Below are 13,647 nucleotides of genomic sequence, written 5' to 3'. Positions count from 1 at the left end.
AGGACAATCCTCTGTCTCATGATCAAATAGCATGCAATACTTGCACAACAAGCACGTTGAATTCATACAATCATGGGCATAGTGTCCTGACCCTCTATAATGGTAGAAAATCAATTGTCCACAACCTCTTCTAGGTCATCCTCCACCCCAGCCTCGTCTGCACCCCTGAAATCTTGTCCGCGCCATTCGTGCATTCTAGTCAAGGGGCTGCGTTTCAGCCTAAACTCTGTAGGTGGGATTTCTATCCATCATCAACTCATAACTTGTGTATGTACACTCATCATGTCTCACCAACCTACAAAAGTTGCAGAACAACTATTGTGAATTTTGTGTATACTTCTGTAACAAGTGGCAGTTGTCCATGGCATGTTTTCCTGCTATTTGACAAATAGCACACCACAAAGCAGGTGCCATGCTAGGTCTTGCTTGAGCTTCTGGCCTTAAAGGCATCGATCCTCCTCCTATGAGGTAATTCATAAAGACCGGGCAATGATCTTTATCATGACCTTGACTCTTGCATTTCATGCACCATACTTCTTCGCACACTTCTGGTCGAACTCTCTTGTCCTATTTCCAATTCTGCATCTCAAGGCATAGATTCTTCAGCTACGCGTGGATCTGTTGAACTCCTAGGTTAAGATCCTGCATCGGGGTCTCATGATACCTAATAGAAATTTCTAAGGCCTCTGCCTAAATTGTTATCTTCTGCTGCGATAACACACTCCTTAAATGTGGTAGTAGCAAAGCTACAAACCACTCGTGATGTTTTCCATCCATCAGATTCATATTGGCTTCGTGGATCGAACAATTTAGTCTCTGATCTAGTTCCCAAGGAGTCTCGCCTGGTAGCATCATGATCTCTTTGAATCCCACAATCGACTGCACTTCAAATTTTGGCCTAATAAATTCTTTATTTAGAGTTGTTTGGATATCTGCGACTCTCGCATTCGGGATATCATTGGAGTACTTAATATACTAGGTCAACGCGTGATCCTGTGGGGCTCTAACCAACGTCGATCTCTTTATATGGTCATATGTAACACCTTGTGCTTCCCATAAAGCCCTTACAATGAACCAAAATTGGTCCAGATCCTCACTTCCCAAACCTTTGAACACATGAAACTTCACTGTGTTTGCCATACCGAAATGTGGTGGTGGTGGAGTTGGTATGGGTGAAGATGGAGGTGATGGTGGTGAAGTTGGTGGTGGTGTGGGTGGAGGTGGTATTCACAGAATTCTTTGTCTTATCAAATGAATAGCACTTCATAGAGAGACCTTTGCGAGCTCTTCCTCATCCCCTCATGGAGGTGAAATCAAGGGGCTATTTTCTGGACCCTTATTTCCTTCGTTCCTATAAACCTTTCCACTTCACGTAGCTCTGAACATCAAGGTAACTACATAACCCACTTTTCACACAACAACATTTTAATCCAAGTATTCAAAGACTTTATGTACTTACCTTGCAGTCCTTTGAGAAAGCATCACTCTGCCTCATTGTAGTTGACTGAGGTGTCAACCGCAAACTCAGTAATGAATCCTCCTATAATACGATCGAGCCAATGATCAATGGTGCGCGTGATCTTATCCTCTGATGCTTCCAATCTTCACACTAGCTCTAGGGTCCACACAATAGGGTCGTCAAGTTTCCACCTTCCTTGGCTATATGCTAGATTCTTGATCCACTCGTATAGCTTAGTAGGGAAGGATGTGAAAAAGATTTTGTGGATCTCCATGTATAGGTAGCTGTCTAGCCACTCTTCTTTTGATAGTCGTGGGTTTCTATTTTCCTGCATCGCGAACTCATGAATTCTTCTATCCAACCAGCCCTCAATTTCTTTCTTAGTTGGATTTCAATGATACAACATCACACATCTCTCATGCAGATACTGGTCCCAGAAATGGAACCATTTGTTGGCTTGTGGGGGCCTAACCTAGGTTCAGAGTTATTTAGCCAAATAAATGTCTACACTAATGGCCCTTTGGACATCAGCCCGCAGAGCGCAGACTGAGGTCTCACCCAAAGTAGTATGGGGGGGTGCTGGAACCAAGTTTTCGCACCCTTGAGATGGATGTGATGTCTGTTTAGTCCAACTATGCCTACCTTCGTGCTCTGTTCCACCCTTTAATACCTTCACGAACTATTACAATCGTCTTTCGCGTAGGCCTAACCAGGGCCTGAGATGCTTTTGCACTGCTATGGCAGTTAACTGTGCTATTTCCCAACCTAGACGGAATATCTTACTTATATTATTGATAGATCTTAATTATCTTTTCATAAACAGATATTCTAACTTGTGTTCACTTAACCAATATAGTTATATTCATTCGCGCATCATATAAGCATTAGACGTAAAATTCATACCCAATGTAAGAGATGCATAAAAGAAGAAATAAAGATGTAGAATTGATAGAAAAATATATTTATTAATAATTCCAAATAGTTATAGACTCAACTCGCCTTGCGCACTCAGCTACAGGGGTCAACGCACTCAGCTGTGGACTATTAAGACTTTGTGCACTCAGCTGCAGAGCCGCTTCCTACACTATGACCCAAAACTAGACTTCCACTTCAGATATGACTCAATTCTTCATCATTGATTAGATTTCCATATATGAATGAATGCCTTAACTACTTAGAGCTTCACTCTATTTATACAATCCCATGGTCCGCGGACCATGGGTAGATCTTCTACAGCTAACATTACATTATCAAAATTAAGGGTAGACAACTCTATGATTCTTTAACAAACTAAGCGCTCCGCGCCCACAAAATGTGGAGTCTTTACATTAGAATTACAAAATTGACCAAAATCTGGGCTCTAAGCCCCAAAACTTCCCTTAGGGGATCCCACGCTCAACAATCTCACTATAGTATCAATATCCCATCCTTTCTCCTTTAGGGCCTTCTCATGGAGGTTTATTTATACCTATCCCAATTAGTTTTTTTAGTTGGGAAATAATTGGGCCACGGGCAATAGGAGGTGAGTAACAGGTAAAACCCATGAACTCTGCCTGAAATTAAGGAAATTTAATTTTTTTAAGTGTTTTAACATATGTACGTGGGTTGGATATACGCTGACCCACATGTACATGCTTTTATCACAGGGAAAAGTAGTGTATACAGAATAAAACATTTTTTTTTAGATTTTGGACCAAGTCTGGAAGGAAGGGTTGCCCTAGGCCATAACTAGAGTATCAGTTCTACCAAGAATGGTAAATAGTGCTATAACACCAAGGTCTCCGCATACTCAACTGCAGGAGCCTTCCCCTTTCGCCTAAGTACAGGAAACATACCTTTCTTGCCTTAGCACCTTGCCCTTACAATGATGTTTTTTCAAAACTTATCTTCAAAGACTCACTAAGAATCAACTATATATAGCCTTTTCATTATAATACCATGGCCTGCAACCCATGAGTGAGTCTAAAAACCGAACTATCACCTACCCATACAAGGGACTAATGCCCCTTTGACTCTTACTTATCTTCGCTTTCCACTTCCTCATTTTGCAGAGAATTTACATTATTTTACAAAAATATTACAAAACTATTAAAAATTGACCCTAGGGACCTTATCAATCTGATGATTGGACATGTCTAAGGTTAATACAAACCTGAAATCGAAAGAAGCCCAAAAGCACTACTCAATCTCAGAAGAAGGAATGATGAATATAAAGTTAAAAGGAAAATTCCCAACAACTTTCCTAGGCACATATCATTCATGGGAAAAACCACCAATGCCCACAGAAGCCCCGTGACAAGAAATCTGAGGGTGTAAAAAAAACTAGTATCTTTTGGAACAATATAAGTAGCAGGTCGCTTGGACCAGGATCCCAACAACAAAGGCACTCTCAGTCCAACAAGTGTATTAAACATAGGTCCTGCATAGGTCCTGACATTGCAATCTGAACCCCATCTCCTCCATTCAATGCTAAAGCAACATTTGACATCCAATCACCCATTGAATTCCCCCAGGCCAGCACTGTCAAGCCCAAGATTGATGTATTTATCTCAAAAATTACACCAAAGGAAACCAACAGAGCCACCAACTCATTTGCAATGATGTAAAACCACACTATACTCATTATGAAACCTCCAACAACCCAAGGAAACAAGAATGTTCGTGGAGGGTGTTGTCTTGGTTGTAAAATATCAAATGGTTCCAAATATAACACCCAAAATTCCTCCAACAAGAATGTTCATGGAGGGTACTGTCCTGGTTGTAAAATATATAATGGTTCCAAATATAACACCCAAAATTCCTCCAAGAAGGTTCGTGTAGGGTACTGTCTTGGTTGTAAAATATATAATGGTTCCAAATATAACACCCAAAATTCCTCCAATACCCAAGGGCTTGACTTCTTGAATATTCCAGAGCAGAGCCAAAAGAATTGGTGACAATGTTACAGATGCAACTACAACACCTTTTAACCATCACTCATCTTCCACTATGGGGATGGTCAGTTGTCTTGGTATTGTCAATGGCCATTCGACAAAACACTATAGAAATACAAATAAAGAACACCTTGTTTGATAATTTTCACTGTCCTCACTCCATCCCCATAGGGGCCTAGTCTCTTCTACTGTCTTTGATAGTGTCTGGTTTGATAAAATAACTACATTTGACACCCACATCCATTGAGGTAATGAAGTATCCAAGCATCCATCAAACACTCGATGCAGGCCAAATCCTGAAAATGATGCAGACAAAGATCTTTTTCAAATTATCACAATCTTCTACAGTAGCTACCATAGCCATGTGTCATTTGGAAAGAGTCGATAATGCGGACAAAACCGACAACCCTAGAAGCAAAGGCTTTCTAGTGACAAACAAGACAAATAAACACTACCTTTCTCTAAACATGCATTTAGAATACAAGTAATCAGGTGATTTTAACATACCTTTAGTCCAATGCTTTGTAGTAGTCCAGCCTCGCCGATCGGGATGAGCTCCTCCTTCTCTTCGAAACCTGCATTCACTAACAAGCCAAAAGATTAAATAGCACTTGATAAACTCATAAAACAATACATATCCATCATACAGACCAAGGAGTATATGAAACAAATCATGAATAACAATCTGTTGAGAAAAATGAGTTCATTTGTATTAAGTGGAAACAAAAGAAACCATTACAGCCTGAGCCTTGGTGTTGTGCAGGTCCCTCCTAGGGTCTAGCAAGAGTTTTCCTTTACTTTGATCAGCTCACACACTCTCCAATAAGGCTAGGAAAGGATGGGAATCTCTCCTCTCAAGCTTTACAAGGGAGTCCTAATTCCAGCAGCACCTACCCTTAAGAATGTTCAGCTTTCAACCTCCCCCCCCTTTGGCCCAATGCCTGTATTTATAGTGCTCTAGAGGAAGTTATTCAGGTCCACCATCAATGGGATAAGCCCCTCTTTGGATGGGATAGCTCCCCTCTTGATGGGATAAGTTCCTCTTTGATAGGGATACATGAACCATCTGGAGGCGCTCCATACACGTCAAACAAGCTTCTAGAATGCTCTAGAAATGACTACAAGTAACTTTTTTGGAGTGAAACTTGCGCCTTTTGACCTTTACAGGAGTACGCACCCTCCCCTTTACAGACAGAGTGTACAAGTACGCAGGTATTGTGAACTTGGGGTGCGTACACGCAGGTAAGGGTAAGAGAAACTGCGTACCCAGAGATATATAGATTTTTAATGACTTTCTCTCTTTCTTGGAGTTTGACATGGAGAGCAGAGGTATGAGGCTTGCCAAGGAGGATAGTATGACAGTTGATGGAGCCATACTAACTGCAAATAGTCATGGTGACAAATTTTAGTGTAACATATTTCCCCCTAAAGTGTGAAGCCTATAGTAGATAAGAGTTTCATATCATCTAGGAAGGGTGAAGTACTTTATCATTTCAAGGATTATCTTGTGGAGAGCCCAGTCGGAACCTGCAAGTATTCAACACAAAATACATATATAAGATCATATCATCGCTGAGGTAGGCATTCCCATACTCAGATTGAAAACTTTAACTAATTGACTATCTACTGCTCTGATACAGGAATGATTTTGCAGTACATCATAATCATAGACTTTTGTAGACACAGTATGGACGCAGCCACTTGTTTATAGTTAGTCTACTGTATAATGAATACAAAACTCCTCGCAACCTGGATGGTGGAAACTAGATCCAGGGTCTTCATTTCTACTTCCCGAACAGGTACGATTCTATCCATGCGAATAAATGAGTTGATGTCGAACATGGTAGAAACCAATTGATTACCAGTCAGTGATGTAAACTGTTAACAAGCATCAGAGAGACCACCTGTGATGTCAATGGTTCTCAAAGTACCCAGTACAATCCATGAGATGCGAATGAATGAGTTGATGTCGAACATTTCACGGAATCCTTCGATCAAAAGTCAATTATGTAAACCGTTGTCAAAGGCGAGAAACCTGCCATTGATGCATGCAGACTTCAAGGTACTGATGATTCCTAGGTCATCTTTCTAGATAATGTGCTGATGTCGATAGAAAGCGACCCGTTGCAGGCAAGCCCACAACACGAAATCATAGATCAAGTTGAAGAAATGTAGCTGTAAGGACTGACTCAGGGATGGTCGAGATGGATGACGGGTATTTTGCAGATGAATGGTTTATTTGCAGTGACCTCTTGAACACATAACGACACGACAGATGGCTTGGTGACATTTGACCCAAAGTTAATACCCGACTAAAAAATTTCAATGTGGTTTGATCAACTGTGAGGCAAAGGATTTCCCAACCCAGGTGAATGCAAAGTGTCGTGTTCAAGACTGGTAATAAGGCTTCTTTTGAGACAAAGGATAAAAAATAGGCTCATTTTTCTCTCTTTTCCCCCACCATTTCTGGCAAGTACCTCTTTATTTTTTACAAGCTTGAGGAGGATAAAATATGCTTGATTATAAGCTCATCCTTTAGATGAGTCCAACTTAGTTTTGATTCGAACCCTAAGAAGGAGTGGTCCGTTCCTATTTGTAATCGAACAGGTCCTTTACTGTGAAATTTTAACGAGTCCAGTATAGGAGAAACTCGGCGTTTTTCATTTTTAGAGAGTCTGAAAAAACTTAAGAAGACTCCAGGTTGAACTTTTTCGTAAAGTTGTGTCTCCCAAGCCCGAAAAAGTATAAAATAATACTTGAGAGAACTGTTTGATCTTGCGACCAAGGAGTACTTTCATGATTAGTGTCTTTGACCTGAAAAGTAAAAAGCGATCAAGGACACGTCGTTTTATTTCCAATATCGAATTTGAAACGACAAAAATCCGGCAATCTTTTCCTGTTTTTACGGTCAGAAAAGGGCTATAAGGGGATCGTCTTTTAATTCCATTTTAACGAGTGTAAAAGAAATGCTCAGCAATCTTTTCATGTTTTAGGAGTCAGAAAAGGGCTTAAAAGATGACTCTGATGTTTTTGTATGTGAAAAATGACAATTTTCCCCGAAAATCCTTGTATCCTGCACAAAAACCAACACATTACTCATACCTGTTTAATATAGATAAAAATACTTTGAAAAATACCTTTTCATGGTGGAAAATAAACAAATTTAACATTCATTTACTCAAAAAACCTATAAAAAGGGCTTTTACCATTTCATTTTTACCATTTCACTGTTGAGGAGAGAAAAAGGGCTTTTGGCAAGAAACTTCCCGTGGTCGTTGCGGAGAATCCGATCGTCGAAATCGAACGCCGTCTCATCAGGTATTCTACAACATCCTCCCTTGCATTTCCATCCATTTAGAATTCATTTTTAGGCTTTAGATTTATTTTTTGGAGACCTTGGGGGTTTCAAGGTCCGCTTTTTAGGGTACGCAGGTGCCCCATGGGTGACCTGCGTACCCCGACATTTTCTCCATTGGGAAAATGCCGGGTGTACGTAGCTTGCCTTAAGAGAAGGTGCGTACATATGCCCTGTCCCTAAAGGGCTGGCTGCATACACCGCGGAGTGGATTTTGAAACTCCAAATTCTCCAAAATGAACCAAAAGTTTTTCATTTTTATGGACTCTAACAGATGTTTTATGGTGTGTAGATTGCCCACCATGCTTGATTGGCGCGAGAGGGAGCACGAAGATGTTGATTTGGCCGCGATTAATCATCAACCTTCCATTGATGCTTTGAAGGCATGCGGTCTTTACAAATACTAGGCCATACCTGGCATGAGGGCCCAGGTGCACTTTCTAGAGTCGCTGGTCGAAAGGTGGAACGTTCAGGATCAGTGCTTTTACACTGGAGGGCACCAGCTCGAGATAGAGCCCTCTAATATTTACTTCTTCACTGGTTTGCCCAAGAGGGGCGAACAATTGACTCTGTCCGGGACTAGGCCGGGTGGCCAGTCCATTGCTAGCCTCCGGCTACAGTGGTGTAACAACCAAAACCAGGATAAGGGGATAGAAATAAAAAAGATATCCCTACCTGAACTCATGGTAATTGCCTTTATAGTTACCAGACTTTGCGGCGCTGCCGCTTTACACATTTCCACCAGGTCCCAAATGCGGATGGCGATTGACTGCTATCGGGGCACCATTTTCAACTGGTGCGATGCTGTGTCGGCCAACTTAAAGGGCCAACTGACTAGGACTAAAAACGGACAGCTGAAGGCTTTTGGTTATGGGCCTTTTGTTGTGAGTTTTGCCCTAGAGAGGGTTCCGATGCTGATCCCACAGCATCTCGCTGTTGAGGTTGGGCCTCCCCAAGAGCCTAAGTTGATGCGATGGGTTGCGGTGATGGCCCGTCATCCTGACGAGGGCACGGAGGTTGTCTGATTTAGATCGGAGTATTTTCACTGGTTAGAGAACCAGGTCTTCTCGATTCAGGATTTTCCGTATGCCGGAGTTGATTTTCGCGGAGATCCGGACATGGTTCTTCCAGCGAGAGAATAGTGGGACGACACAGGTACTTCATTTTCCACAAGTTTTTAAAATTATTTACTCTTTTTTTTTTTATCGTCTCAAAACTGACAGTGACAATTTTCAAAATGCAGATGTAGGTCCACAGCGTCCGGCCAATCTCCGGCCTTTCGAGAGAAGAGTACCAGTTGCACCAGCACCGGCCCCACAGGATGCGGCCGCAGAGACCTTAGCCGAGTTGGAACAGGACCTAGAGCGTCTTACGGCGGACATACCAGAGACGACTATAGATGATATCCCTATCAGACTTCAGCGCTATGTGGTCGCAGTCCCAGGACCTTTTAGGAGGTTCTTGTGTAGGGTAGCGCGTGCAGTGGTGTCGTATAGAGAGCACCACCAGTGATTGGCTAGTCACTTTTTGTAGACACATGTGACATTTTGGTTTTTTGTACTTATCATTTTTGCCGATCATAAGGTGTTTTTCAACCTATGATCGAAGATGATGTATATTTTGACACACTCCTATCTATATATATCATTATTATTGGCTTATCTTGTTAAACATGTGTGATGAAATGTTTTTAAATTTACATGCATGATTATCGCAAATGTCTGTCTAACATTCGAGAAGCAATTGCATCTGCTAATGTATTTAATGACCTTGGAATATGCTGATATTCAATATAATCAAATTCACGTTCCAAGAGGCGCACTCTCAAAAATAATCTTAATAACACTAGATTTCTAATGGCATATACTCTATTAAGCTGTAATACAACGAGTTCAGAATCTAACCTCATTATCAAACTCCGAATCCCAAACGAAATAGATTCAGACAATAACTCAATCACTGCACTGTATTCTGCAATGTTGTTTGTTGTTTGACCGAGGCTCACCCCATGCATAGAAACTAACTCGTCAGAGGGCGAATAGATAACCCAAGCTGCGGAAGAGATATTCCGTGTACTACAACAAGCACCATCAGCGAATCCAATGTACGTTTGGAGAGGCGTCGACATCTGCAATATCAAGAGTAAAACCAAGATAAGCCAGAATAACGACGAAAAACACACTCTCTAAGCTAAGCACAATGTATATACTAACAAACACACCAGCTAGAAAGAAAAACTAACCTAACTAAATCTCCATACCCATCATTTAAGCATAATACCTCTTTAGGTAAAGTCCATTTCTGGGCTTACCCAAAGAGTCCCCATCAAAATCTACCAGCTCATAGGCCCCTTTTGTTAGCTTTCGCTTGACAATGTAGGGCCCATGCCACATAGGAACGAATTTTCCAGCACCTAATTTATTATTAGCTTGATCATATAATAGCACTAGGTCTCCTTTCGAAAAATTTTGAGGGGTCACGTTACGATCATACTGAGCTTTCATCCGTTTTGCGTGAGTCTCGATTGCCAATGCAGCATCACGTCGAGTCTCATCTAATTGAGCTAAGTATAATAGACGCTTCTCCTCTTCGGAAGTAGCTGGAAGTAATTCGACAGCCATTTGAAGTGACGGGATTTCGCATTCAATGGGCAACACTGCTTCCAAACCATAAACTAGTTGGAAAGGAGTGAACCCTGTTGATGTTTTCACTGAGGTTCGGTACGCCCAAAGCGCGGAAAATAACATGTTGTGCCAATTCGACCGATGAATACCAATGATTCGTCAGATCATCATAACTAAAACTTTGTTGATAGACTCAACCAGGCCATTGGTTTGTGGATAATAAGGAGTCCAGCTATCGTGACGCAAACCAAGCTGGCCTGTAAGTTCTGTCATCATAACGTTTCGAAAATGGTGCCCATGGTCAGTGATTATCGCTTGTGGGACACCAAACCTAGCAATAATGTGATTGAATACAAAAATCGCAGCTATCTTGCCGTTTTCCTCGAATGTAGGCATTGCCTCGGCCCACTTAGTAAAATAATCAACCGCAAGGATGATATACGCATGCCCCCCGGCCGAGTGAGGGTTACATGTAATAAAATCGATACCCCATTTAGCAAAAGGACCAACAGTAATTATAGGGTGGAGAGGAGCAGGTGGTGCGCGCATCTTGCGATCAAACACTTGACAGTTGTGGCATTTCCGGACCGCAATAATACAGTCTTTAAACAAAGACGGCCAGAAGTAGCCAGCGCGCAATATCTTTTGGGCTGTGGCATACCCAGACATATGACTGCCACACGCTCTAGAGTGACAGTCATTCAAAACCCTTTCAACTTCCTCATGAGTTAAGCAACGACGAAAAACCAAGTCCGCCCCACGGCGATAAAGAGTATCTCCAATTATTTTGTACTGTTGGGACTGGAATCAAATTTTCCGACGTTCCGAATTTGAAAGTTCGGGCCGAAAGGATTGGGTTTGGAGATAGACAATTATATCTCCATACCACAGATCTAAAGTGCTGATGAGAAATAGAGATTCGTCCGCAATGTGTTCCTCTGCCACAGTTTCCGTGTCAGCACGCGGGAAATCACACATCAACTCCGCAAAAACTAAATATTTCTTAGACTTAGACTTTTCAAATTCCAAGTCGAACTCCTGCAGGATAACGATCCATTTAGAGTACTTGCCCCCTAGCAATTGTTTAGTCAAAATGTAGATCATAGGGTTGAAATCCGAAATGACTGTAGTTTTACGGAGAAGAATGTAGCGACGAAAACGTTGGACAGCTTGAACAACTGCCAAGGCCAATTTCGCCACATGTGAATATTTGAGCTCAGTGGGATTTAACATCTGACGAAGATAATAGATCACATGTTCCGTTCTGAATTCATCTTCCTGGACTAAGACCATTCCGATGGTGGAATGAGCGGCGGCGAGGTACAAAAGGTAATCCTGGTTGTAGTTGGGAGGATGCAGCAACGGTGCATGGGTCAACGCGTGCTTTAGCGCATCAAAATATTTTTGAGCTATCTCATCCCAAGAGAATTGAGCATTTTGTTTCAACAACCGGGTAAAACCCTTGGTAATCTCGGCGTAGATAGGAATGAATCGGTGTAAAAAGTTTGCTTTCCCCTGCAAACTTTGGAGTTGGCGCAGACTTGAAGGAGGAGGCAATTTGATGATAGCTTCTACCTTCGAGGGATCGACGCGAATGCTGGCTTTTGAAACTACAAATCCAAACAATCATCCCACTTCTATGCAGAAGACACATTTGTGTGGGTTCAACCGTATACGATAATGCCTACACCTCATAAAAATTTCTCGTAAATGGACAAGGTGATCAGCTCGATGTAAGGAGTGAGCGGGCAAATCATCGAGATACGGTTGCACAATGTGCTTGATGTCATGAAATGCATAAGACATCGCCCTTTGAAAAGTGGCTCCGGCATTCTTAAGCCCAAAAGGTAATTTGCAATAAGCAAATGTCCCCCATGGACAAATGAAAGCCGTTTTTGGTTGATCGACAGGTAGAATATTGATTTGGTTGTAACCAGAAAAACCGTCCATAAAGGAAAATATTTCACTGCCGGCACAATCATCAATTATTTGATCGATATAGGGTGTTGGATAGTTTTCCTTGGGACAAGCACGATTGATATCCCTATAGTCGATACATATTCTTATTGTTCCCTGTTTTTTGTTAACTGGAACAATATTCGATACCCAATCCGTTAACGGGATCAGATAAATGAAACCTACTTTCAACAGCTTCTCAACTTCTGCTTTAATCGCAGCCGCTTTTCGTGGGTGAATCTGACGCAGACGTTGCCGGACGGGTTTAGCGTCCGGGTAAGTCTTGATTTCATGGACAACAATGGCGGGATCAATTCCTGGCATTTCCTCGTAAGACCAGGCAAACATGTCGCGGAATTCTTGAAATAGGGCCTTGTATGTTTGAATTTCGTCAGCTGAACACGAGGCACCTGTTAGTGTCAGTCTTTCCAGCCTTCCTCCAGTGATCAAATATGCTCTTACAAAGTGATCTCAGAGTGTCAAGGTCAAATTTTGTCATTTCAGTGAGTCTTCAAGCAAAATTTGGTCACTAGGCATTAGGTCTAGGGTTTGCTTTCACACTTTTCAAAGTTGTCCAAATGTCAGTCCATGTCATCATTCAGCTGAGCCTATCATCATATTAGGTTCCATTGGGTGATGTTACACCTTATTCATGCTTCAGTTGTGCCTAGGCAAGGTCATTTCCCTCTCCTAGGGTTTTGAAGGAAATTTCTCTTAGATGGTCAAATCACCGGCAAAACTTGTTTCCTGATGTTCATACACCTTCCCCTATCCTTAAAGTACCTTATCAAACACTTCCCATCACTTAGATCCGCCAAATTCCTCATTCTTGCACAAACCCTAGTTTCTAGCTACAACCTGGCAATTTTCTAGGTTTGGCCTGTGTTTTTCCCTTTTGGACCCCTTCCCCTCACTCAATCTCTGATATTCCACTTTCCCCTGCTTCCTAACATCCCTCCCCACTCCCAAAAATTTCCCCAAGAATTTAGAAGCCCCCTATCCCCTTCATTTCGCTCCATTTCGACAAAATTCCTTGTTTCACACATCGGGACAAGTCGCACTCAAATGATGTTCCAAAGCAATAAAAGATGATTTTTGGAAAATTGAGAGATGTTTTTGTCCACAACATGCCAAGGAAGAAAAGCCTCCTTCAATTTTTGCACAGGTGTCATGGTTTTAAAGAAATGTCAAAAATACCGGCGAGAACGAAGGTGCTCCAAGGACGGTTGGCCAAAGCACAAAAACGAAGGAAAACGCCCGATCCACTCCAAATTTCGCTCAAAGCCTCTTTTACTGAGCATGGTACTTGATTGGGGACTC

At 41.9% G+C, this 13,647-nt stretch overlaps 1 pseudogene; it reads right to left on the bottom strand.

Annotated features, from left to right (window-relative positions):
* Nucleotides 1–3,600: 3,600 nt before the first annotated feature.
* LOC149223330 (cation/calcium exchanger 4 pseudogene) overlaps nucleotides 3,601–13,647 on the bottom strand; it is a 77,066-nt pseudogene continuing 67,019 nt past the window's right edge.

Source organism: Pinus tabuliformis, chromosome Q (assembly GCF_031772625.1).
Source record: "Pinus tabuliformis cultivar Carrire ecotype Pingquan chromosome Q, CPIR1, whole genome shotgun sequence".
NCBI lineage: Eukaryota > Viridiplantae > Streptophyta > Pinopsida > Pinales > Pinaceae > Pinus > Pinus tabuliformis.
Note: the sequence above shows the minus strand (reverse complement) of the source record. Positions and strands in the feature narration are given on the sequence as shown.